The following is a 26,512-nucleotide window of genomic DNA, read 5'->3' as shown; positions in this document are numbered from 1 at the left end:
CCTGGAGAAAGATGCATAGTTGAGAGAAAATACATCTGAGGATATTTTAGTTTGGCTGGAGGTTGCACTGAAGATAGTTTGACTCAGGAGATGAAACTCAACATGTAAGTAGGCACCGGATCACTCAGGATTCTGTCAGTCACATTAAGGATTGGATAGTATCTGGAGACCACATATCTTGGTGTAGGTGGTCACTACAAAATTCAAATAAGCAGATTTGCAATTTAAAGAAAAATTTGGTGCAAACCTTAGATGAGAGCAATTAATAGGTTATTAAAGGAATTCATGAGTGTTTTAAACCAGGACTTTAGTGGAGGAGATAGAGAAAAATGGACACATCCTATCCACTGGGCGCTGAGTGAGATGTCAAGGATGAGCTGGAGTTTCTGAATAAGTGGTAGCTTTGTTCACTGAGATAGATAACACAGAAGAACAAGCAGAAATGAGGGGCAAGATGATAAGCCGAGTCTGAATATACACATGGTAAGTTTTAAGGTATGGTGAGACATCCAATTGAAAAATCACCAGAAGGTATTCTGGAACTTGGAAAAAGATCCCAGTTCAAGACATTTAAAAGTAAGTATTTATCAGAATTTCTTACTTAAGTATCATCGGTTGGCTTCAGCTCAAATTTTTGATTTTTTTTTTTTTTTTTTTGAGTCAAAGTCTTCTTACTCTGTCACCCAGGCTGGAGTGCAGTAGCTTGATCATATCTCACCACAACCTCAACCTCCTCTGCTCAGGTGATCTTTCCTTCCCAGCCTCCAGAGTAGACGGGACTACAGCATGTGCCACCATGCTCAGCCCATTTTTGATTTGAATTCCTGAAATTGTATGCACATTTTTTTGTGCATGTAAACATGGAGACTGCCAAACTTATTTTTCCCACCTTTCTCAGTCTCCTACCTCATGTTAAATATAATGGTTGTGCCGGGCTCGGTGGCTCAGCCTGTAATCCCGCACCTTTGGGAGGCTGAGGTGAGTGGATTGCCTGAGCCCGTGGGTTTGAGACCCACCTGGGTAGTGAGACCTCATCTCTACAATAAATCAAAAAAAAAATCAGCTGGGTGTGGTAGCACATGCCTGTAATTCCGGCTACTTGGAAGGCTGAGGCGGAAGGATCGCTGGAGCCCAGCGGGTCGAGGCTGCGGTGGCCGGGAGCGGCCACTGCACTCCAGTCTGGGCGACAGAGTGAGACTCCAGCTCAAAAACTAAATAAACAAACAAATAAATAAATAAATATAATGATTGTGTTTGCAAGTATCCTTATGCAACATGCACACCAGACTCAGAACTCTTTTATTATTCATTTTATTTTCATATAAATTAACATCCTAGAAAAATTGAAATAGAAACACTAAATACAGTATTGCACATAGCGATCTTTGTTAAATGCCCTATTATTTCATTGGAGAATGGTAATATACACTTTGAAGGGACTGAGGGAAGAGGAAGACTACAAAACAACAACAGAAAAAATCCACTACTATTTCTTTGCACTTAAACTACAAACTAAAAGGTAATAGACTATACTTTACATAAATACAAACAGAGTTATGATTTAGAATATTGTTTTTCTTTTTAAGTTGTTTTTCACAATTGCTTTGCAATAGCAACAAATTCTCCCCTTTATCCACAACCATTAACTCCCAACAAATATCTTTAAAAGCAATTAAAAAAACAACTATTAATGTTAGACAAAATTACCACAATGCATTATGAACTGACTTTAAAGTATTCTTGGAAAGAATGGGAAAGTAAAATCAAATCAAACCTTTTCCTAGACTCCTTTAGATAATAAACCACAACATTCCCATTTCCCAGTTTTAATCACCTACCGGAACACAGAAAGATAACCCCAATCACGTCAAAATACTCAGGTAGGTATGTTTACTCAACAGGTTCTAGGGAGATGCCAATCCAGTCAAAAACTTACTGTGTTTTTGTTTGTTTTTCTGTTAATAATTAGTCAGGTTTGGCAATTTTATGAGCATTGTTCATTTAAATTCCTTCAAAATATTGAGTGAAATTTTCTTTGTGACGTGAGATGGGAAAGTGATAGGGAGGCACATCTTTAATTTACTTCTGTTGCAGATGAACTTTTCTATAAGTCTCAAAGGACAAAAGCACTCATTAAACTTAAAACTTGTCTTCTTGCCTGTAATAAAATAGGGAAGAGTTTTTCTTCTACCATACTTTCTACTCATCATCTGACTTGAGTAAAAAAAAAAAAAATCTTTTTTTCACAAATATATAGTTATGGAGAGCCACCCAAGAGTTGGGAAAGCACTGATTATGATATATAAAGGGTACTTAAATTGTGAAATAGAAAATGTACATGTAGACTTGAAATTGATACGAACAATTAACTAGAAATAACATTTTATCCATATATCTAACTGCTGTGATGTGGAGTACTGGTTGTCAGTAGAAAGGAAAGTGCTTTTGTGGTGACAAGGAATATTCTCATAAAAGTACATTTTAAGTTAATGTTTAGCATGTTCAGAATTAGTGCAGATACTGCCTCTTTTACATGCTGTTTTGGTCTATTGGTATAATACCATAAACTTTTACAAAAAGAAAAGGTGTCAGATTCTCCACTGGTCTAGTGATTTTGCATTACACGAATATACAGTAAAATTCAGTAATTAGTGAACTCTCTAGAAAACACAAAGGTTATGTAAGAGGTCAAGAAGAAAGATGATCAGAACGATGTAGTTTCCTTCCCACCCTCAGGTCAGCTGAATTCTGTGAAAGTCATTGAAATGACTCATTTTCATTCTGCTTTTCGTTGTTCAGGTTTTCATGCTTATCTTCGCTTTCTGAAAACAAACATAGGAGATAAAAGCTATAGTTAGAACTTTTAAAAAAGAAAGAAGTTTAGACTAGCCCAAAGAAGACCTTTTTATGTGGATCAAATTCTTTGGTAAAAGGTGAAAGATCTACCAATCCAAACAGGAAAAAAATATAAGTGGAATCTGTTTTATCTTTCAGAATTTTCAGAGACAAATCACCAAATATTTTTGAGAAAAAAAGTTTTTAAAATGTAACTTTTTTTTGGACCTTTTATATATTTAATATATAGTCACTATGGAAAATTGTAAAGGTAGTTCAAAAACATAGAAAGGGGAAAATGAAAATAGTATACAATTCATCACTTAGAAAAAATTCTGTATGTGTATTTCTGTTTTTAGCAAATATATTTTTTGATGCCAAATAGGGTAAACTATGTACTATGTTGAGTCTAATTTTTTTTTTTAATAAAATTTTAACAATAATTTCAACCAGGCACAGTGGCTTATGCCTATAATTCCGGCACTCTGGGAGGGCAACGTGGGAGGATGCTAGAGCCAAGGAGTCCGAGACCAGACTGGGCAACATAGCAAGACCTTGTCTCTACAAAAAATTTTTAAAAAACTAGCCGGGCTCGGTGGCTCAGCCTGTAATCCTGCACCTTTGGAAGGCTGAGGTGAGTAGATTGCCTGAGCCTGCAGGTTCGAGACCCACCCGGGCAGCGAGACCTCATCTCTACAACAAATCAAAAAATCAGCCAGGCGTGGTAGCGCACACCTGCAATTCCGGCTCAATTTCTCAACCAACTCATCTTCGACAGAGCCCCCACCACCTACCATTGGGGAGAGGAGAACCTATTCAGTAAATGGTGCTGGGAAAACTGGCTGACTACATGCAGAAGATTGAAACAGGACCCCTATCTATCCCCACGCACAAAGGTTAACTCCAAATGGATCAGAGACCTAAATGTAAAACCTCAAACCATAAGAACCTTAGAAAAGGAAGGAAATACTCTCGTGGAAATTGGAACTGGCATCCAATTCCTGTATAAAACCCGAAACCCACAGGTCATAAGAGAGAAGATAGACAAATGGGACCTTATTAAACTGACAAGCTTCTGCAAAGCCAAAGAAACCATCAAGAAAGCAGGGAGACAGCCTACAGATTGGGATAAAATGTAACTTCTAAACAAAGTGAAAGTATGCCAACTCACCTTTCTCATCCTCAATCCTACAAATACATAAATATGAAAGCCGAAAAGACTGTTTCATTTCATAGTAAATGTACCCCAATTCTCTTGTTATTATGATAATATGATACTATGATGGAAGTTAATAACTTTCTCCTCATTCAATATAGTTTTAGAATTGAACTTTAATCAGAAAAAAGCAGAAAATAAACTAAATAATAATATAGTACTTATCATTAAATGAGATTCAATTTTGATACAGAGAAACTGAAGGAAAACTGGCTTTTAAATGAAGACGTAATTCCTAACATTTTCTAAATAGCCTGTTCAATTTGGGTTATTTTAATGTCTTTGTCATTTCAATGACTTAGACTGACCCAGTTTAAAATGATCTTTATTTTAAGGCCTAACTCAACTTTTCATTTAAAACACCACCATTTGCTTACACTGTGGCCCTTAGTAATGATCCCTCAAAATATTCCATAAAATGTCTTTAGTATCGCAAGGGAAAAACCTGTCATGTCAACCAAGCCCTTCCCTCCCAGTGTGTACAATTTGCATTTTATTTTAAAGGAGGGAATGGGCAAGAAGGAAACTTAGATAAGCTGGTTCAACTCAGTCTAAGGACTGATAACTTGGCAAGCAGCAACTCAGTAGAACCATCTGTGGACATGAACCAGGTCCTTGTACCCTGGGCAAAGCAACATGCTTTAGATTGATCTCCTTGGGAGTTAATCCAATGAGAACAGTCACTCTGGGTTCAAATGCAGCCTGTGCCACAATCTGTGTGTAACGATGTAAAAGATGGCCTCCCCTGCCTTCCTGCCAACATGTACACAGTCACATAAATCACACCCTTTGTAGATTTATCTTAATTCTTAAGTTTCGAATACCGAACATCAAGATTCTTTCAGAATATGGGCTTGATCAAAGGCACAAGGAAAAAGAGTTTCTTGAAGTCAGCAGCTCATTATTTATCCAAACTTTAGAGAAAAATAATCAAAATATTATTATGTGACTTAGTATAAATTATGAAAACAGAGTTTTAAAAATTCAAAGAAAATCACAAGTGAAAAGTCAGTAAAGTTAAATACTTACAATTCCAGAGTCGTGTCTTGGTTTTATTTTGTAAAGTGATTTTCCCTTTTTCTGCCTACACACCTCTTCGGCTTCTTTTACTCTGAGTGGGGAGAAGATATATGTATTTAAACAAAACCCTACACAGATCACACCACAATTCACCCCATAGTAAGTGAGCAAGCTTCAACTCTATTGAAGAAAATAATACCACATACAGAGGAATGATAGGTGACATTTGATTTAAAAGTCCAGGCTGTTAGAGCTACAGAGCTAATTCACTCAAGGATCTTAGATTGAAATCAAGGATGAGCAAATGAGATAGTATACAAACACACAAGAATTTCTATGCAGAGTATATATACATTTCATTCTACATAAAAGGAATCCTAAACACAAGAAGTAAAGAAATACTTCTTATTTTCAGGTGACGGTATTGAAATTGACTCTATGAGAGAAGTAGAAATGGCACTGTGACCTAAATTAGAAGCATTAAAATAATAAGAATGTCACACAAAAGTTTGCATGCTTATTTAAAATTATTTCAGATTAACTTTCAACTCCATACACATCCATGGATGAAAGTCATTTGCAATTTTGAATACTTGAGCAGTCTAAAAATTTAGCTTCATCAAGCGTGGGAACCAATCATTTCATTGGTAACAGAAAAGAGGGAGCGAGGAGTAATAATGTTGTAACATTTCCAGTATTTATTTTTAAACATATAGGTCAAGGAAAACAGTATTCAATTTATCAGAAGTATAATCAAAGGAAGATGATAATTGGAAATAAGTCCTGTATTAAGTTCTGGCTCTGTTATTTGGCATTGGTAACGTCTTAATATCCATGAACCTCAGTATTCATTCAAATAGTGAAAAGGTTCTGTTATATATTAATTTATTGCTATAATTACTATACAGAGTTGTTGCAAAGATTGAGTAAACTGTATTTAATAAGTTCTTTATAAATTGTAAGTAGCTATAAAAAGTTATAAATGTCTTAATTAAACAAATAGTAAGAAATCTATAAACTGGGATTTTATTAATAAAAAAAGTAGTTACAAGAAGGAAAATAACCTATCAGGTTGATTTATTTTTTATTACTGGAATTTTTCCCTGGGAATTAAAAATGGGGTATTTCTGGAAAAACCAAAAGGGTGTGGCTAGATCTCAATAAAATACATTTCATAAAGATTTTGCAGCATACTTTCCTGAAATAAATGAATAATATTTCTTGACCCTTGTGGCAAAAGGTCTAATGACAGAATTCATGTCCTATGTAACTGAATCAACCTCTCTTTTTAAACAATAGAATGAAACAAACAATTCAGTATTGTAGCTACAAGATTGATGTTATAGTTTACATTAAAACATGACAAATGAAAGTAATTCCTTTCAGACATAAAATGCCTGCTGGGCTGATATTGTTAGTAATTCCAGAACATGATGACAATTTAGAAGACACTCCATTGTTACCACTTTTATTACTTTCTACCCAAGCCATAAATTGCCTTTAATCCTTCCTCTAAACATTTGAAGACAAAAACAGTTTCTTTATAGCAAACTAAGGACTGTAGAGTTCCCATCTTCCTCTGAGATAGCTACCAGTAAATTTAAGTTGAAGTATTTGGATAGAGAATTAAGAAAACTTTTTTTTAGCACTTAGCCAAAATCCAGTAGATCCCTTCTTAAATTTACTTGGAGCTCTTTAAAGCATTTTGTGGCATTAAAAAAATAAAATGTACTTCACAAGTATTTAGATCCCCAAAGCATCTTAATTTTCTCCCTACCTTCTTTATTTTGTTCTCAAAACACTTTTTTGCAAGAATCCCAGGAATCCAAGTCTAATACAAACATATTTAATTTTACACAAAAACACAGTCATTCCTCATGGCAGGAAGGATGAAAACTGAGGAGAATTGCCTCCAGGAGGCCTCAGGAGATCTTCTAGCTCATCCATTCATTTGACAACCATTTATGGAGCAATAACTCCTGATCAGGCACGGGGCATGGCTCGATTTTATAAGGACAATGAAATTCAATGTCTAATAGGAGACACTTGTAAGCATGTAAATGACAATGGCGCATTAGGGTCAACCACCTAGGTTTGTATAAAGTATGACTGTGTCCCCAGAGCAAGTTCCCGGGGTGTGTAGGGCTGGGCTTATGGAAATCTTTCTGGAGCAAGTTGACAGCTGAGCCCGGTTTCACAGATATTATCTTAATTACTCATATTTTTCTTGGAAAAGGAAAATGGATTGAGGGTGAAAGAAGAGGATAGGTGACCCTTCTGGTGCCGTACGATTCCCGCCCTCCTGCAGGCAACAGTTCAGACTGGCTTTCTGCTTTTGCCTCAGCTTCATATGTGTATGACTAGTGTGAGTCAGTCACCTCACTCCAAGCGCCTCTGGCTATGCACATGCAAGTCATCTGGGGAGCTAGAAAACTGAACACTAGAACCTTGAATAGTTACTCTCCTAATTCAGAAGAGTTGTGGAGACTGCGTTAAGATGCAGCTCTCCAGGTCTACACTTGCATATTCGGATTCAGTCTTTCAGATGGATGCAGCCCCCACCAGAATCTGGTGCAGGTGGCCTGTGAGCACCACTTTGAGAAACAGGAACTTAGAACTGAGGTATTAACACTCCCTGGAGCGCCAGCTGAACTGCCCGACTGACCCCTTACCCCACAAGACAGTGAGCCTTTCTCAGCCCTCTCTACTTTAGCAGACCACAAACTCAACCACAGACTCTCATACCCTTCAGTCCTTTGTGAGTCCCACCCCTCCTCCTAAGCTTCCTAGCAAATGTGGCTGCTTCCAAATGCCAATTTTATTTCAACAAAACTCTGACAACAAGAAATTTTTCCACACTTTAGCCAGGAAAAAAAGAATGTGTCCCTGGAGATCAAATATGTTGCCAGAATTGGCAGAAGTAAGAAAAATAATGAGGGAAAAGTCGGTATGAAGAGGGTCTGAGCCAGCCGTCAATATCTGTGTCTTCCTACCCAGGTTCTCCATTGGGCTATCGTGGCAGATTTCATTAGCTGAAATTTTAGGTCTATTGAGTAACTGTTTGTGCGTGCTCCATCCCTTTTGCTTTCTGCCTCTCTCCCTACTCAACAATGCCTAACATTTAAGGTGAGTAGAAGAAAGATGTTCACATCACACCGAGACATGAAAGGATTTAAGTGAAAAGGCATGGTAGAGACAACATTTCAAACAATAAATTAAAATGACCAATATATTCTGTAGTAAAAGGAGAGACCACACTTGGTTTATAAAGAGAGAAAGCAAGCATTGTGAAGAGAGCAGCATATAGGGAGAGAAGAGACCAGAGCAGGGCTCAAGAAGACAGCACAAAGGCTTCCAAATGTTGCCTGAACTTGAATTTAACCTCCAGTCTTGGTGGAGTCTGAGGATATTGTGCAGAGACACAACTCCTGTGCCTGATTCATGAAGACACATTCTTTTTAATGTGGTTGCATTCACACAAAGAGGGGCTGCCTGGGCATTTGTGAAGCAAAAGTTTGCTCTATTAGAAAACTAAAAAGGGAAGTCAAAGCTTTAGTATGTCATCTGTTAGTAAACTCCTTTTGATAGCTGCAACTTCTAATTAGCAATCTAGATAACAGAAGGAAAATATGAGCAAAACCAAACCATATGATAACGAAGAGAAACTTCATTCATCACTTTTAGTGATTTGGGGGAAAAAACCACACAGAAAGCAGAGACTAGAAAACAGGAAATGTAGTATTATCTTTTAGATGGAAGAAAGGGATACTAAATGGTAGATAATGGCTATAAAATTTGATGCTTATGTTAATGTTTTGATGTAATATCTTTTATCATTTATGAAACTTCAGAAATAAAACTACACTGAATAAATTTCAAAGGTATGTACTTATCTCTTAAATAGAGTACGAAGAGTAATCAAAGAACATGAGACATTCTTTTTTCAGGGAGAGTTAAATTATGAGGAATAACAAAAAAACACATGGAATCAGGTTTGAAACAGAGTAGGTGACCAACATAAGCAAAAAAATTTTACCCAAATGCAAAGTTCTCTGGCAATACCCAGAAAGAATGAGATGAACAAATGAAAGAATGAGTGATTCCAGATTTGCCCCCTTTAACGACCAAGCTATGTATAAGCAATTTTGAATAAAGTCTTTTTTTAAAACAAATTAAAATGTATTTTATTAAACAAATGGAATGATTTAACTTTTACTTGATGGCCCATGTTCATTCTTGGAAATATCGCTGTTGTAATGTGCTATGATATAGGGTCACCCTCCTCAGGACTAAGGTCTCCTAAGATACATAAGGCAGCCTGATCATCCATTGATCCAACACCATACTTTGCTGATTTTGTGTGTACTTTTTATATCTTCTGTTTATTCCTAGGACGGCAGGCTATGATCACTTCTCCCTAGAGACAGCATGTCTGCCTTAAGTAGAAATTCAATCTCCATTTCATAATTTTTATCTTCTCTAGAGGAGAAAACCAGATAATGAAGCTAATTTGAATGGTGCCTCAAATTAGAGCAATAAGACTCCGAGTTTATTCCTAGCTAAATGAATAGAATTCCTGGACTTGCAGGCAGTAATTTTAGCTATCACAGGGGCTTCTCCCCACCCCCCAACTCCCACATACTTCAGGGTTCACAGCTGTGTCTGGATAGTTAGGGAGTCCGGAAGTCCGATAGATAGGCGAGTATCACAGCTCCAAATTCTGAAGAGTATAAGATTCTGAGATATTGCACACCTAGTCATATTGCACCAACCCACCTGCTTATTCAGCAGGCTGTCCATAAAGATAGAAAGTAATGCTGGAATGAATGTAAAACCTGAAATTCAAGCTTATCAAGGTGAAGAAGTGTGACATCATTAATGAGTAATGACAGTTTGTGAAGCTATGGAGAACTACCTACAGGAGAAGTGAAGCATTTGGGGAGGAATAGGAATCTGTTATCCCTCAATGGAAACTGTTTTGTAGATCTTGGGCAAAAATGGCCAGATAAAAAGAAATCATCTGTAAGTATTAAAACTCAAGTCCAAATCTGCTTTTTTCTTAAAAAAAAAAAAAAAAAACCTCATACTAAATGTATTTCCAAAAAAATAAACTTATAAATGTAACCTAAAGAGAAGCTAAATAAATCTCAATATATAATAGGAATTTTTATTTTTTACATGCAAATATTCTACATGGCAACAGCTTCATTTGGTTTTAGGATATTAAGCATAAAAGTAAGCTATTAAGCAAAGAAAATTTGAGTATTTTTAAAGTTCACAGAGAAGACCGATGTGAGAACATTTTAAAAATATTTCTTTATCATAGGACTTGTTAAAACTAGTCTTAAATTCCCATTATTTTTATTTTAGTATTTTTCAAAACAAATGAAGTTTCTCCAATTTTATCCTTACTCTAGCTGGGCTCATTTACACTAAGGGTTATTCTAAACAACAAGAATGGTTCTCATTTCTCTCCTAATAAAGATGCATTTTTCTCTACATGCTCGCTCCCTAGCCCCAGACCCATTTATTGTCAGGCAAACATATACAAAAAGTTCAGTGTGATTAAGTTTAAAAACAGTTTGCAAGATGAATAAGGGAGATACACTCCGGCACAGACACAGAGAAAAGAAACCAGACATCCCTGCAGCCTGCTCTGCAAGCAGAATATCTTCATCTACCTTCAGGAACAAACGCCAAGCTGGCCACAATCTTATCAAGAAAACAGATATGCCCTCATCATTCAATCGAAAGAGAAAGGGAGCCACTAAACATTAATAATTTGGTCTAAATAAGTATCTGTGGCAGACGAATTCATTTTCTGTTGGCTCCAACTTGGCTTTCTGGGAGTAGCCTGGTTCACCACTGGAATCTACCAGCCCATGAAAGATTTAAGTGCAGAGTGGAGCTGGGATGTCACAGGTCTGAGGTCCTGATAGAGCAGAGACAGATCTTCTAACAATAAACTAAGGGTAGACATAATTATCATTACTACCAGTTCACAGTGCTCTTCACTGAAACATAACGCCATCATGTCTGCCAACAAATTTCAAGTATTTTTCCCCCCAAAAGAAAAAGGAAAAAGAGAGAGAGAAAGACACCCCCACCTCCCCCCGTCCACACACACACCTCCCTGCCAAGGGAGGGAGAGGGAGAGACAGAGGCAACAGAGACTCTGGACAAAGGCTGGCTAGGAATACCAGGTTAAGAGTTGTGAGTCCCTTTCTCCAGATAAAGACGGGGAGTGAATATCAGAAGTCTTATGGGACTAAAGGTGATATGAAGAAGTTTATTCCTGACTCTTGTCTTCTCTTCTGTATAACTTCAATGACTTAAAACACACATGTACACAACTCCAAACCTCTGAGATATACTGGAACAAAATTCAACCAAAAGTTTTCCCAGGCGCCTATTTCTAAATCTTATCATTGAAAATCTTAGACTTTTTCAGAAAAAATACTGCATTTACACCCCACATGGTTACAGATAACCAGATAATAATTAGAGTAAGTGTGAAGTACCTCATGACCAAAGAAAATTAAGCTTTTAACAAAACCTTTGAGCTGTTGGATGCAAGTGTCAGTGCTGAAGGGACTACATGCATGCCCAATGGACATTAACTGTCGAAGGACATTGAGCTGTAGGTCCAGAGGGGCCTTGACCCAGCTTCGTGGGACTGTGAAGCCAGCACAGATGCCACACACGTTTTATTCCTCCTCTCCCTTCACAGTAACACACAAAATCAGTCTGTCACTTCTACCAACAATAGGAGCTCAATTTTGAGGAATATTCACAGTCTCAAATCTAGGATTCCTTGACAATTAGATATGCGTGTTCTATCCTTATACTCCAGAAACCATAGAAGTATTCCTCCCATTAACATAAAGTTAATACACAGATATTATGTGTATCGGTATGTCCTGAGACAATTTTTGTAAAACATATGTGGGTGAAAAGATATAAAACGATCATTTATTCACAAGAAAGAGCATTCAACCAAATCTCTTTGATGACTGTCTTAAGATTCTAGAAGATGTAGAACATTACAATTCTTGGGTGAGCTATTTCAGAAATGATGATCTTTTCCCCATATTTTTGGAATGGCTATAGATAAGATGGGTGTGGATGAATATGCCTGCTGGGCCCTCATTTTAAAACAAATAAGCCACACAGGCATATAATTATCATTCACATCTGCTGCTCACTGTGCTTAGTAAAAAACCTTCAAATACTTCCTTAACTGGCAAATCTTCCAGGCTTTCTAGAGTTTAGTCTCCACCACACTAACTCTGAAATGGTTAACTCGTCTCTAATATTTTGAATTCTCTAATCCTTTCGTCTTCAGAGAATTTCTGAGTTTTCCAACTCTCTTTCTGGAATGCTTCCTTAATCTCTTCTGCTGCTTATTTATTACTTTCCCTTCAAATGTTATTTTTTTCCCCTGCCAGGCCTCTCATCTTAACTCTATGGAATCTGTCGGAAATTTCCACTTTGTAATTCTAACTATCATTTCCATGACTCAGACTTTAGATCCACACCTCTAGTTTTGCCCTCTGTCTGCTCCCCCCACCCCACCCCTGCATATGCAGACAGTAAACAAGTTCTGCGAATTATTCCTCAGTAATTATTTAAAAATCTTTCCCAACCTCTCTAAATCTACTGTCACTGTTTCGCAAGCCTCCTCCTGTCACCTGAACTACTGCCATACACTGAAGACTGGTATCCATGTGTAAAGTCTAATCCATCCTTCAAAAACATGGGAAACATCTCAGCCAGTTATTTGCCAAGAAAAATCTGTTTAAGTTCCTTAGTAAGTATACAGGGCCATTTACAGTATGTCTCCACTAAGTCTAATTTCTCCTTATTCTCTATGGTGTTCCCTGAGTGTCCACCATACAGAACCATGAGTTGGGAGATCATATATAGTCATCTTTACATTCCCGGGGCATCACATTAATGCTCACACAGGAAAGTATTCACTAGATGTTTGAAAAATAGATGACTCAATGCATAAATGATGATACACAGGGAAATTAGGATTATGCTAAAAGAAAAGTCACAGAGGCAAACTGTGATAAATAACAAGAGCCTAGATCAAAATATCTTATTTTTTGCCTCCTTCTTCCGGTAAACATTTAAGCAATGTGTCTGGATGACCAATTTACATTTTGAAACCAAAATGAGTATTTGGCTTGACCTTTGAGTTTACTGATTTATTAGTTTACAGATTCCATCTGTAAATAACAATTTAGTTTGAATGTACATCAAATTTAAGGTTATGAAATAGTTTAAGATACTATACTACCTTATCTTACAGAGACACTCATTTTGTGTTCAACATATGATTATTAGGATCCTGTAAGGAGTCAATGTGAAATCCTGTCAACACAGCCTCACTAGCTCCTAGGTTAGGGGGAAAGATAAATGACATACAGGTGATACATCTTCATTTCATCGAGGCACTTAAGGAATCTCTCTTCAGACATCTATGGACCAGATAGAGAAATGACGGCTGTATGAGAGGACATGTAGATGAATTTACAATGAACAAATATGCTCAGAGAAGATAACAGGGTGACTTTGTATATGGTTATACTTCTTTTTAAAAGAGTGTCACATTGAAGATGGTTGAAGCACAGTCAACTGCTAAAATTTATATAGCAACTATTTTAATCTGAGAACAGGAAAAACGATCCTAACAATCACTGATGTCCAAAAAATATCTGGGTTGCTTTTTTATTTGAAGAAAATGTATTTGCGACGGGCTGGTGGTGTGCCAGAAGGAGTGAGCACTTTATGTGCACCATCTCATCTGGCCACCCAGTGACCAAATGTGAGAGATGCCACCATTCTATTTTAGCGATGAGGATCCTGGGGCTCAGAGCCTGTACTCTTTCCATATCACCCTAGTACTAAAAAGAGTACAAAATCAAGGGCTTAATGCCTACCTATTAGTACTGTAAACATAATATCCCTACAATGGAAAGTAGGTTGGAATAGACAACCTCCAATTTATTTCCCAAGTTCAATATCCCTCTCCTTAGAGATATCTACAGAACAGGCGTCTTAAAAGACACTTGAAGACAGACAGTATCTTTCCTTTCTGTATCCCACACCGAACACAATGCTTGGCTCAACACAGTAGCAGCTAACACTTCACCAAGACTTTATAATATGCCAAGCGCTGGGCTCAGAGGGCTTACAGACATTATCTCCTTTCAATCTTGATATAACCTCTTTAGGTCGATATCATTGTTACCCAACTTTTACAGATGAGGAAAGGAAACTTAAGATGATCAAATTACCTGTTCGGGATCATGCACCAATTTGTGGCCGACTTGTAGTTCAAATGGAGACAAACAGACAATCTATCTCCCCAGCTTTTGCTTCAACCACTACACTGGGCTGTCTCTCACAATGTGTAGACATGAAAGAGAATGAAAGGAGAGCATGCAGGGATGCAAGACAGAAAGCAAACAGCAAGGCAAAGAGGCAGATAAAAGTGTAGCTTGTGTTTTGAACTGTCTTCACCTTTTTATTGATTAACACCTAGAACAATGGCTCTTAAACTTCAGTGTGCATAGGAATTGCCCAAAGGCCTTGTTAAAACACAGATTCTGGTTTCTATACCCATGATCGGTGGGTTTAGAGCATGTGTCAATAATTTGTAGTTCTAACAATTCCCAAGTGATGCTGATGCTGGTCCAGGAACCTCCTTTTAGAACCCCTGTCCTGGAGCACAGCATGTCAGGGAAAATTAAAAAAAACAAAAACAACATTTACATTGTTTAATAAATATGCAATCATCAGTATCTTCTTTCTATTTATTTATTTCCTTACTTTCCTACTCATGTGAATATATGCACTTACATTTATTATACATATTTGTTGTATATTATACATACATTTATACTATATTCCCCTATATGTATTATTTATTATATTTATTCCTATTTGTTTAAAGTCATTTGATTCCAAAAGACTGAATCTTTCACAACACTGAAGATATAAAATGTGTCAGTTCTAATGGTTGATTTTGGAAGAGAAACTAGAAAAATGAGTACATGTGATTTATCCGATGCTGAGGAGAAATTTTATTGGACAACTGGACAAATTCAAGCAAAGGCAGTAGTGGAAACCTGGTGGGTGATAGTGTTCATCTGTGGAAAAGATTCATTTGGAGAAGACAAAAATACCACCATACTTCCCTGATTCTAATTTCTAGGAGGAATTTTTGACACAGTTGTCAATGTAAATTGTAGTCAGTACAAATTTAAAAATAGAGAAATTTCTCAATAGCCATTGTTTTCCCCCACACAAATCCTCAGTAAAAACTGAGATGAGGCTTTAACTTCGTGAAAGCATTTCTAAGGAAGGAATGCTAACACACGCTTCAAGTATGCCACATTTTTGGGGGATCTAATCTGATATAGGGTTAAAACTCTAAAAATCTAGAAGAAAGGGCAGTTTGGATACTTCCTCTGCAGTCTGAAATGGCAAAGTCTCGACTAAAGCAGTCAGAAGTGGCTAGTGTCTCAGACAAGCTCCGGATGTGCTACTGAGAAAGAAAATACAGTTGCTGTGGAGAGTAGATGAGTATATACAGGTTCACACTCCATTTTGTAAATAAAGAGCCTAGATTCTATTTTGTAACCAAGAATACCCTCTTTTCTTATTCTTTCACAAGGAACTTAATATGGTATCAGAAAATAATCTTAGAAATCTGAACGCTGTTATGTAGAACTTTTTAAAAAGCTAATATAAGAAACTTAACAGTCTCTGAAAATGGGAATATCTTTGTTCATATACATGTTATGATTTTAAAATTTATGATCAAATTGTTTATCACAAATATTTTAAAATTTCTGAACCAGAAATTGGGTCTTGCAGTAAGACTATTTTAATTCCATATTAGACTTGGATTTACATGAAATTTACAAAAGTAGCTTAGTTAACATGCCCCTTAAGTCTAGCAAGAATGTTCTTTCTGTACATATTGAGAATGTTTTAGATTTTAATAAAATAGTAAAATGGCAATCACTGATTCTACTAACATGATAGTAAATTAAAAAAAACAATAAAACTCTTGCCATACATGATGGTCAAAATTCTCATAAAATCATATTTGACAGCAAAGTTCATCTTTTATTATAGGAGAATCATGCAGTTGACTACATTTGACATTTTTCATGCAAACATCCTTTTACTGTTTCCACCTGTGTTAAGATATTTTCTTAATCTTAGTGATTTTTTTTGCATACAGTTCAGAAAAGTTTTTGATTATAGCTAGTGAGCTATAAAGTTAAACTCTATTGGGATTATACTGTGGTTTTTGACATGTCACTAGCTGAGATGATGTGTATAGATCATCTGTGCTCTATTTTTTAGAAAGATTATTTTTGAGAGGGTTGGGGGGGAGCTCAAGGGCTATTGACATAGGAATTAGTTTATAGAGAGTTCATCCAATTTCCTCTCTGTAAAACTCATAAAAGAGTAGCACAAAGCTATTTATATCATAATAGTTTAGAATTATGCAAGAGGAAGAATAGCTTAATTAAGGACTAAGATGTGGGAGATACAAGGCAGGAATGGATCAAGGAAACACACATTAAGAGAGAACAAGGGTCACAATTTTTTCCCTACTGGATCATTTCTATCTGGCTACAAATATGCTGTTTATCTGACGATCAAAAACAAAAACAAAACTTTAATCCACACCCCCTCCAGCTAGCTCTTCTTTCTGCTATGGCCCTTTATGTATACAAACTCCTTGGAAGAGTTGCCTATAGTCATGGGCTCCACTTTCTCTGCTCCCATTTAATCAGGCATTTGTCCCTAATCATTTAACAGAGACTGCTCTTGTGGATGTCGCCAATATCCCCAAGATCTCAAATCCAAGGTCAATTTTCAGTCCTCATCTTTCTCACCCTAGCACTAGCAGTACTACGCACTGTTCTTCCTTGATGCTCTCCTTTGTTTGTTTGTTTGTTGTTAGAGCTGAAGTTTCACTCTGTCACCCAGGCTGGAATGAAGTGGCACACTCATGGCCACCACAGCCTCGACCTGCTGGGCTCTCGTGATCTTTCTGCCTCAGCCTTCTAAGTAGCTGGAACTACAGGCACGTGACACCATGCCTGGCTAGTTTTTTGTTTTTTTTTTTGAGTTGGAGTCTTACTCGGTCACCCAGACTGGAGTGCAGTGGCCGCTCCTGGCCACCGCAGCCTCGCCTGCTGGGCTCCAGCGATTCTTCCGCCTTAGCCTTCCGAGTAGCCGGAATTACAGGCATGTGCTACCATGCCTGGCTGAGTTTTTGATTTTATTGTAGAGATGAGGTCTCACTGCCCAGGTGGGTCTCGAATCCGCGAGCTCAGGCAATCCACTCTCCTTAGCCTCCCAAAGGCGTGGGATTACAGGCTGAGCCACCGAGCCCGGCTTGGCTAATTTTTTGATTTATTGTAGAGATGAGGTCTCACCAAGTTGCCCCGGCTGGTCTCGAACCCCTGGGCTTAGGCAATCCTCTCGCCTTGGCAGCCCAGAGAGCTGGGATTACAGGTGTGAGCCACCACACCCTTCTTCTTGAAGTCCTGTCTTCACGATGTGATTCCAATGCTCTCTCTCTGAACTCATCTTCTGCCTCCCTTCTTACTCTCTCTGTTCCAGCCACTGTGGCCTCCTAATTAAACACATAACTCCCTCGGGCTTTGGACTTGCTGCTCCTCTCCATCTGGAATGTTCTTCCTCCAGATAGCCAATAGTTTCTTTCCTCACCTTCAAGTCCCTGCTTATATCACTTCTCAGAGGGACACTGCCTGGCTAAACAAACCACCTCCTGTAACTCTGTCTTCCCTTTGCCCTTTACTTTTTGTCAGAGCCCCAGCATATAATTATTGATGATCTTCCTCTCCTTCTATAATGTAAGCTCCACCAGGGCAGGGACTTGGTTTTGTTCATAACTCCAGTGCCTGGCATATAGCACTTAATAAATACATATTGAATGACTTCAATAAAATGCATGAACAAGTTTAGAGTGAAGAATACAGAAGTGGTGCTCAGAGTTCTAAGAAAGTAGAAGGAGGCACTAGGGGAACAATTATAGAGGAAAATGAAAATCTGAATAAAAACATCTTTAACTTCCTATTCCCCTCATGCTTCCCAGGATTTGTATCAGGATAGACATTCCTTGGAGCATCAATTTAGGATGGGAAAAACTGATTTGAAATAGTCCAGTTTGGAGAAATTTCTCCCAGAGCAAGAGGGTGAAGTCCTAGGAAGTGGCGAGAAGTTGAGATGTGTAATCTGTTGCATACATCATGGTACCAGCAAGGGCATAGCTAAAATATCAGATGAGGGTCAGAATGAGCAGGAAGCTAAATGAATCAGCAAAGTGTCAAGAGACTCCAAAACAACGAATAGGACTGGGGATGTTATGCTAAGGAAATAGAAAACCCGGAAGTATCTTCAGAGTTAACTTCAGATACCAGAAGATTCATTGCAGAGAACAAGGAATTGGATTTATCTGTGTGGTTTTAGAGAGAGTAAAATGAGGGACAGTGAATACATTGTTAGTGTCTCCTTGAATTCACTCCAGGAACTGGGTACTTTCAGAACTTTCATTTTACAGATGGGGAAATTGAGATTCAGAGAGGTAAGTTGATTTGTCAAGGATGACACAGATACCGTCAGAGACATATGTCAAATCCAGGTTTGTTTGGTTTTTTTTTTAACTGTAAGCACATGCTCTTATAATTTATATTATTTGGCCTTTGTAAAATGTTTAGAAAATTAATCAGAGGTTGTAGAAAATAAACTTACATACACAGTACAGAAATATCAGTGCTTCTGTCTTAAAAACAGCACATGAATTTAAGAATTAGTCTGATGTTTGAAATGAAAGCTACTGCATTATCTGAGCATCTGAACTTCTCTTAACTGATGAAATATAGTGTTTAATTATGTCTCATCTTATTTACTTCTCCCTCCACACTTGGAAAACTTTAAAGTGGCCAAATGGAATTTTATCAAACTTTCCAAAAATGTTCACCACTAGCCCATAAGAATTTGAACTCCAGAGGTTCATTTTTTAAAAATAATCTCATCTCATAAAATGGTGTATATATCTATGGACACACTTTTATTTCTGATGTGCTTTAGTTTTGCAAAATATGTATTATATAAATATATGGTAAGAATTAGAATATTTTAAAAGATTAAAGAGATCATATTCTTACCTTCATCTTTTTCCTAACTCAAACACATTTTAGAGGCCTATCTCTGTCACATCTTTTTCCTGACAAATTAAAATTTAGAGGAGTTGGGGTTCTACTTCTGGTTATTTTAAATTCTAAATGAATGCCTAAAGAGCATGAGTAATCAACTTATTCTTTTAAAAAAACAGTGAATGGCTATACGGTATAACTTAATTTTAAGTTTTTATTATTTTTCAAAGAGATAGCAAATGCAGCCCGCCTCAGGTGCTCATATTATAAAACAACATAGAAATATTAGTAATGCTGAAATATACAGAGCAAAACACTAAATCATTCATACAACAGCTGATATTCTGTTTATTTAAAACCACAAAAACAACGCTGTATTTCCCTCATGCCTCCTCACCAGGAGCTGCTACCCACAACTACTACCGCAGTTTCACCCTAATGAAATACTTAACCATTAAGCTTTCCTTTATTGTTCTACTCATTCTACCTCCCATGAGTCCCAGTTCGATGGAAACAAAGGTCATCTTTGGATTAATGGAACTCAGGGGATCAGGACCCTCTCTCATGCTGGCTGCTGGTTTTTCCTCCAGGACACACTCCAATCATCCCATCTCCCAGTTCATGCCTTATAACCACTCCAGGGGAAGAACACGGTAAGGCTCTAAAAGAGGCCTGACCTAATGATGCCTATTCTTCTTACAGCAAAACAGTTATAGACTCAGCAAGACACAATTTTGTTTGTATTAAGACGACTACTTTTTAAAAATAATGAATATTTCCTGCTACAAGGTCAGAAAGATTGAGTCTGCCTAAACCTCCAAGGGAGAGGGCAGACTCACCTCCTGATTGTGCACTGGTACAAAGACATCTTCAGTCTCCTCTTAGCCCTGATTTTCACTTTGCCAGTTCTAACCAACAGCTAATTCCACACAATGCAGCAGATGGAAAGGTCTGCGTGCCCTTTTTTGTAAAGGCAGAGGTGACAGCTCTCAGGAGGCCCCTCAGTCTGTAAGGCACAGCCATCCAAACAGGACTTTATATAGCTCAGCATCAAGTTTTAAATCATTCAAAAAAGGAATCTACACGGAGACATACCAGCTTTTCTCAAGAGGGAGATCAATGAGCTGTGGAGACACGTTGGCCAGGAACACTTTCCTTCATCTAGATACCGAGCATGACACTCAAGTGCCAGCCTCACTGTTAGTCCGAGAGGAAGGGAGCGACCTCTAATCAATTGGAGAGGGACCATGGCCGGGGCCGGGTAGGAGAGGATGGAGACAATGCTGATGGATTATTTAGAGAATGTTTAGTATTACCAACAAGATAAAATGACAGAAGAGGTTGATTAAATAAAGTTTCAGACTTAGAAAGACAATTAAGGTATCAGGGTTCCTAAGTGATTTATTACAGATCTTACTCAGAAAAAAAAAGTAAATCAAAATAGAGTGTAATAAAATAAAAAGACTTACAGGCTTCATATAAGACAACATTCAAAAAGATTGAGCAATCTCTGATGTATCAATATATTAATAAATTATAGTTATATCATTTTATTAGTTATATTAGGTATAATGCCATTTTCATTTATTTGGCACTACAAAATTATTACAGCTAGGAATTGTAAATTTTAAAACACCAAGAACTTAAGAATTTGATTTTAATGTGAAATTACAATAAGTATAGAAGAAATGGAAGGATAACACAAACTTTGAATTATAAGATGAGCAAATCTGTATAGCATGGTGACAATAATTAATAATATGTATTGTATACCTGAAATTTGCTAAAAGAATAAACCTTTTTTTTTTTTTTGGGTCAGGGTCTCGATCTGTCACCCAGGCTGGAGTGCAGTGGTACTAACATGGCTCACTGCAGCCTCGACCTTTTGGGCTCAGGCGATGCTAACACCTCAGTCTCCCAAGCAGCTAGGACTACAGGCATGAGGAACCACACTTGGCTAAGTTTTGATTTTTTTTGTAGAGACAAAGTCTCACTATGTTACCTAGGCTGGTCTTGAACTCCTGGGCTCAAACAGTCCTCCTGCCTTAGCCTCCCAAAGTGCTAGGATTACAGGTATGAATCACTGCACCTGGCCAGAAGATAAATCTTAAGTATTTTCAACACAGAAAAGGTTGACGAATACATTAATTAGCATGATTGTGGCAATCACAATGTTCACATATATCAAAATATCACATTGTCACTTTATATATATAAATTTTCATTTGTCTATTAAGCCACAAACTGGAAAAAAGAAAAAATGTTATAGAAACATAATGATTTTATTAACTATGATGATAATTTACATGTGCCTTTGAGGAACAAATTCTACACAAAAGCTTTCCCCATGAACCAAAGAACCCAACCTACGTGATACTAATTTGCCATGATAGTTACAGTTGACAGACACGTGAATGAACCAGAAATGTCAATATTCAAGATTGCATTGTAGTTCTACAGCCAGTTCTTTAGCATCGGCATGGTTAACCATCGAGTGTCTGATGGCTAATAAGTACTACATAAAATATCTGTCTCTATTACTGTCTGCCTTAAACAAAAGAGCTGCTCATGGTTCAGCTTTCTAAGCCAAACCTTGTATGACAAGTTGAAGCAAAAACTCCAAGCAGTGACTTGGTCATACCAGTGGAGTGGGGTCCTGGGGTCCAGAAACCAGAATGCCACAGGGAAGGCAGAGGAAGGGGACACCGGGGACAAGAAGTCTGGAGAATGGGTGAAGGATTCATTATTCAGAAGCAAAAGACTCAGGTCTTTACCCTATAGCAGAGACAGAGACAGACAAGCTCCTTTCTCTTTTATTTTTATGTATTTTAATTATTTTGTCATACTTCCTTCTTTTTTTCCTAAGTATTTTTCTCTTCTCCATTAGAAACACAGGTCCTATGTGTTAAAACAAACTTGAATACTATGAATCTTCCTGTGGAGATTACACTTTAAAAAGTTTATCTCAACCGATTAATAATTTCAAAATTCCACACACATATATGCATACACATACAATTTACTATATGTGTGTACATTTTTAAACATGACATATTTCCTGAAATGGATATACACAGAAAAGCACTGACTCATTTCATCATTACATATAGAGTCAAGCTATTATAAATTACTAATTATCTAAATTGATGAAGATCCTTTGGATTTTGGAATGAGCTATGCAATTTCTTTTTTTAAAGTTTTGCCAGATTTATCTCTCAAATTTTGATTTAGCTAATAGTCACGTTATTACTTAAAAGATTTACTTTCCTTGAGCACATAGAGAACCATTTGGGCACACAGGGAATAGCAGCAGTTGTGCCCAGGCAGGAAGAGGAGGAACCAAGGTGAGAATTTCAAAACTATGAACAATCTAGAGATCACTGAAGGCTGTCACTGTGTTCGACTGTGGTTCACTGTTGTGCTTAGAACTCTAATGTGCGAACTCTACTTACTTTCTTTAAAAACAGCCTTAGTGAGATATCATTTCCACACTACACAACTTACCCATTTAAATAAACAATTCCGTGTTTTTAAAAGTACATTCACAGGGTTGTACAACCATCTAGTATCATCTAATTTTGGAACATTTCATACCTTCCAAGAAAAACTGTATTAGCAGTCACTTTCCATTCCTCTCCTCCTGTGCCTGTGACACCAACCTCTGACAAAGACTCATCTATGGTCTAGCTCTATATGAGAGGGGTCCCCCCAAAACCTGGAATTGATTAATGAAAAAATACTTATTTGTTCTTACATGTTTAAGTTTCAGTCACCTTCAAAGTATTCTCCATTAGATGCAATACACCCATCATGCTGTTTTTTCCCACTGGTCAAAACAGTATTTGAACTTGTCAATTTTGATGGCTTTTAGTGCTTCTGTCATTTTTGTTACACCTCTTCCACACTGGCAAAACATTTCCCTTTGAGTACTTTTTTCATCCAGGAAACAAAAGTCACTCAGGGTGAGACTGGAGTACAGGGGTCATGACATTTTTGTTCAAAAACTGCTGAACGTTATTCACAATAGCAAAATTGTGGAACCAACCATGCTGCCCATTGAAAGTGAACTGGATAAAGAAAATGTGGTACATGTACACAATGGAATATCATGCAGCCACGAAAACAAAATTATGGACTTCACAACAACTTGGATGGATTTAGAGTCTATAATATCAGTGATCTATCCCAGAAACAAAGATGTGAGTACTACATGTACTCACTTATAAGTGGAATCTGAACATTTATCATAATACTATAAGAAAGGGATTGGTAGCTGTGGGACATTGCCGGGGGAGGGGCACATAACATCAATAAGGGCACCCCAACTTTACCTACATAATGACGACTTATGTACCTAACCCTGAACTGTAACCCCTCATCTTTAAAATAAAAATAATAATTAAATAAAACAAAATAAAAAAACTGAACATTCAGCACAATGTGGGAAGGTGCGCTTGTAAATCACCCATCATGAAGTGGACAAACATGTTGAAAAATCTCCAAAAAAATTCACTGATGCCGAATGCAGCTTCTCACAACACTAGCTGGTACACCGATACTGATGTGCTTCTAAAATACTTACCTAGCAGGGGAGGACTGTACTACAAGAGGGCTGCCCTTCAAAAGATGATTTCGGTTATTTTGGGGAACTCCTGGTATATTTACCTATCCTGGAAATTTCATATAAATAAAATAATGTACTATGTAGTCTTTTGAGACTGGATTCTTTCACTTAGCATAACATTTTCAAAGCCCATGCCTATTACAGCATGTTATCAGTGCTTCACTTCTTGTCACTGCTGAATAGTATGTCATTGTATAGCTATACTCATTTTACTTATCCATTCATTTGAATAAATGAAATTTGGGTTATTTCCATTTGGGGGATATTATGAATAATGCTTCTATGAATATTTATGTACAAGTTTTTGTGTGAATAAATGTTTCCTTATTTTTAGGTATATACCTAGAAGGAAATTGCTGAGTCACCTGGTAATTCTACATGTAACTTCTTGAGGAATGCCAGGCTATTTTCCAAAGTTGCTGCACTATTTTATATTCCCACCAGCAAACCATGGGAGGTCCATACATTCTCCTCCTCATCTCTAACACTTGTTGTCTATTTTTTTTTTTTATTACAGTCATCTTATTGAGTTTGATGTATACCTCATTGTGGTTTTGATTTGCATTCCCCCGCTAATAAATGATGAGTACCTTCTCATGTGCTTGTGGCTTATTTTCTTAAGACTTATTTTCTTAAGACTATTTTCTTAAGACTATTTTTTTTAATCCTCCAAGACATTCAAATATTACCTCATTTTCATCATAGGACCTATAAGGAAATATACATTCTCAATAACTGATGTCCACTCTTGGTATCCCTCTCCACCAAACTCTCCCGACATATATACACACAGCACATGCTTTCTACAAGCGATTCCTTTTAAAATTGAGTTTGATGCCTTATCACAGTTGTTTTTAAACTTTAGCCAGAGCTCAGCAGGCAAAACCAGGTGAGCTAATTGCTGTTTGTCAAATAAAATAACTGCTAATATATCTTGGACCAACATCTGTCATTAGCTTTAAACCTGCTGTAGAGACCAATACCTAAAACATGGAGAGGCAATCTCTTTCCTGCTTATCTCTTATGACTAGTCCCTAATTATTCATTATGTCCAGGGCTCCTAATTTTTAAGTGTAGGAGAAACATTTTCCATCTCTCTAAAGCTTCATTCTCGTTAATGGGAACAGTGTGATGTTCTTTGAAATTCTGAAACAGATCTGAAGGAGAGATTCACTGCTGTAGAGTTCCTCTACCCAAAGTGGGTCAGAGTTAGCATAGAGAATGTCATGGTGGGAATGAATTATGGGGAGTCTTCGGGATTATATATATATATATATATATATATATATATATATATACATTTTTTTTTTTTTTGAGTAGAGGTCTCAATTTGTCACCCAGGCTGGAGTGCAGTGGCACAATCATGGTCACCACAGCCATGACCTCCTCGGTTCAGGCAATCCTCAAACTCCCGAGTGGCTGGGACCACAGGTGCATGCCACCACACGAGGCTAATTATTTATTTATTTTTGCAGAGATGAGGTCTCACTCTGTTGCCCAGGCTGGTTTTGAACTCCTGAGCTCAAGTAATCCACCTGCCTCGGTCTCCCGATGTGCTAGGATCATAGATATGAGCCACTGCACCCACCCAACCAGCTTCTTACATTTTTGAGTATCTTAAAAATCCAGGCTCTAGCAGAAGTCCACACAAACCTAAGAATTTGTTAATCTGACATTAAATAAAGCTTATAGATCTGGTCTTTCTTCTCTAGCAGTTTATAACCATTATGAGATTTGGAAGTATTTAAAGACATTTAAAATTACCCCTGAAAAATAACATCTAGTTTGTATAGGGACCTATTTTCTGTCCAAATAAGCCTTATAATTGTTTTAAACATTAATTTTTAAGTATCTTTACTTTAGGGAGTATATTTTGATCGAAGATATTTCTACTACAAACTTTGATAAGTCATCAAAAAACATTTTTAGCAGACACTGAAAGGAAATTAAGAATTGCTCAGATATTTCACAAGCATCCACAAACTCACTAAAAGATGCTACAATGTTTAAATCCTTACCAAAGCAGAAAAAATCTTTGGACAAGCTATTTTGTAGTCTTGCTTCCGATTCTCTACTGGGGTGTTCAGACTAGAACTACTAATTGAGAATTTCCTCCCTGTTTGAACATGAGGATTTTGAGGAAGACTTTGCAAAGTTGAAAAACACTCTTGGAATGTGGCAAGATAAAGAAGCAAATACAAAGCTCTTTCCCATCTACTCTTCATCTTAGGATTTTATATTCTTCAAAGAGAACTAAGCTTTACAACGTGAATTTCCTCTTGTCCAAGGTTTCAGATTTTTTCCTAACCTCAGCGTTTTCTGAAGCATTTTAGAAGAAGAAAGAGGAAGTTTGCTTTCCTGATCTCTAGCATCCTAGTTAATATTAGCTTGTCAATATCTGAGCTGACAGAATGTTCTAATTCCCAAAAGTGTTCTAGCCAGGGGCCTGTAAGTAGCAATTTGGTAGAGGTATTCTTCTAAAATATATCTCAAATACACCCACTTCTTACAATCATCATTGCCTTCACTCCAGTCTTAGAGAGCCATTTTTTTTTTTTGGAGTTGGAGTCTCACTGTCGCCCAGACTGGAGTGCAGGGGCC

At 37.2% G+C, this 26,512-nt stretch overlaps 1 long non-coding RNA gene across 1 annotated transcript in view; it reads right to left on the bottom strand.

Moving 5' to 3' along the window:
• Positions 1–1,295: 1,295 nt before the first annotated feature.
• LOC103276603 overlaps positions 1,296–26,512 on the bottom strand; it is a 32,470-nt gene continuing 7,253 nt past the window's right edge. The window contains exons 2-3 of the long non-coding RNA XR_505378.1: positions 5,081–5,162; positions 1,296–2,822 (exon numbers count right to left, since the gene is read on the bottom strand). This is a non-coding gene — a long non-coding RNA (uncharacterized LOC103276603). The remainder of the gene's footprint in view (positions 2,823–5,080; positions 5,163–26,512) is intronic.

This window comes from Carlito syrichta, unplaced genomic scaffold, assembly GCF_000164805.1.
Source record: "Carlito syrichta isolate Samal-C Ts95f unplaced genomic scaffold, Tarsius_syrichta-2.0.1 Scaffold316271, whole genome shotgun sequence".
Lineage (NCBI taxonomy): Eukaryota > Metazoa > Chordata > Mammalia > Primates > Tarsiidae > Carlito > Carlito syrichta.
Note: the sequence above shows the minus strand (reverse complement) of the source record. Positions and strands in the feature narration are given on the sequence as shown.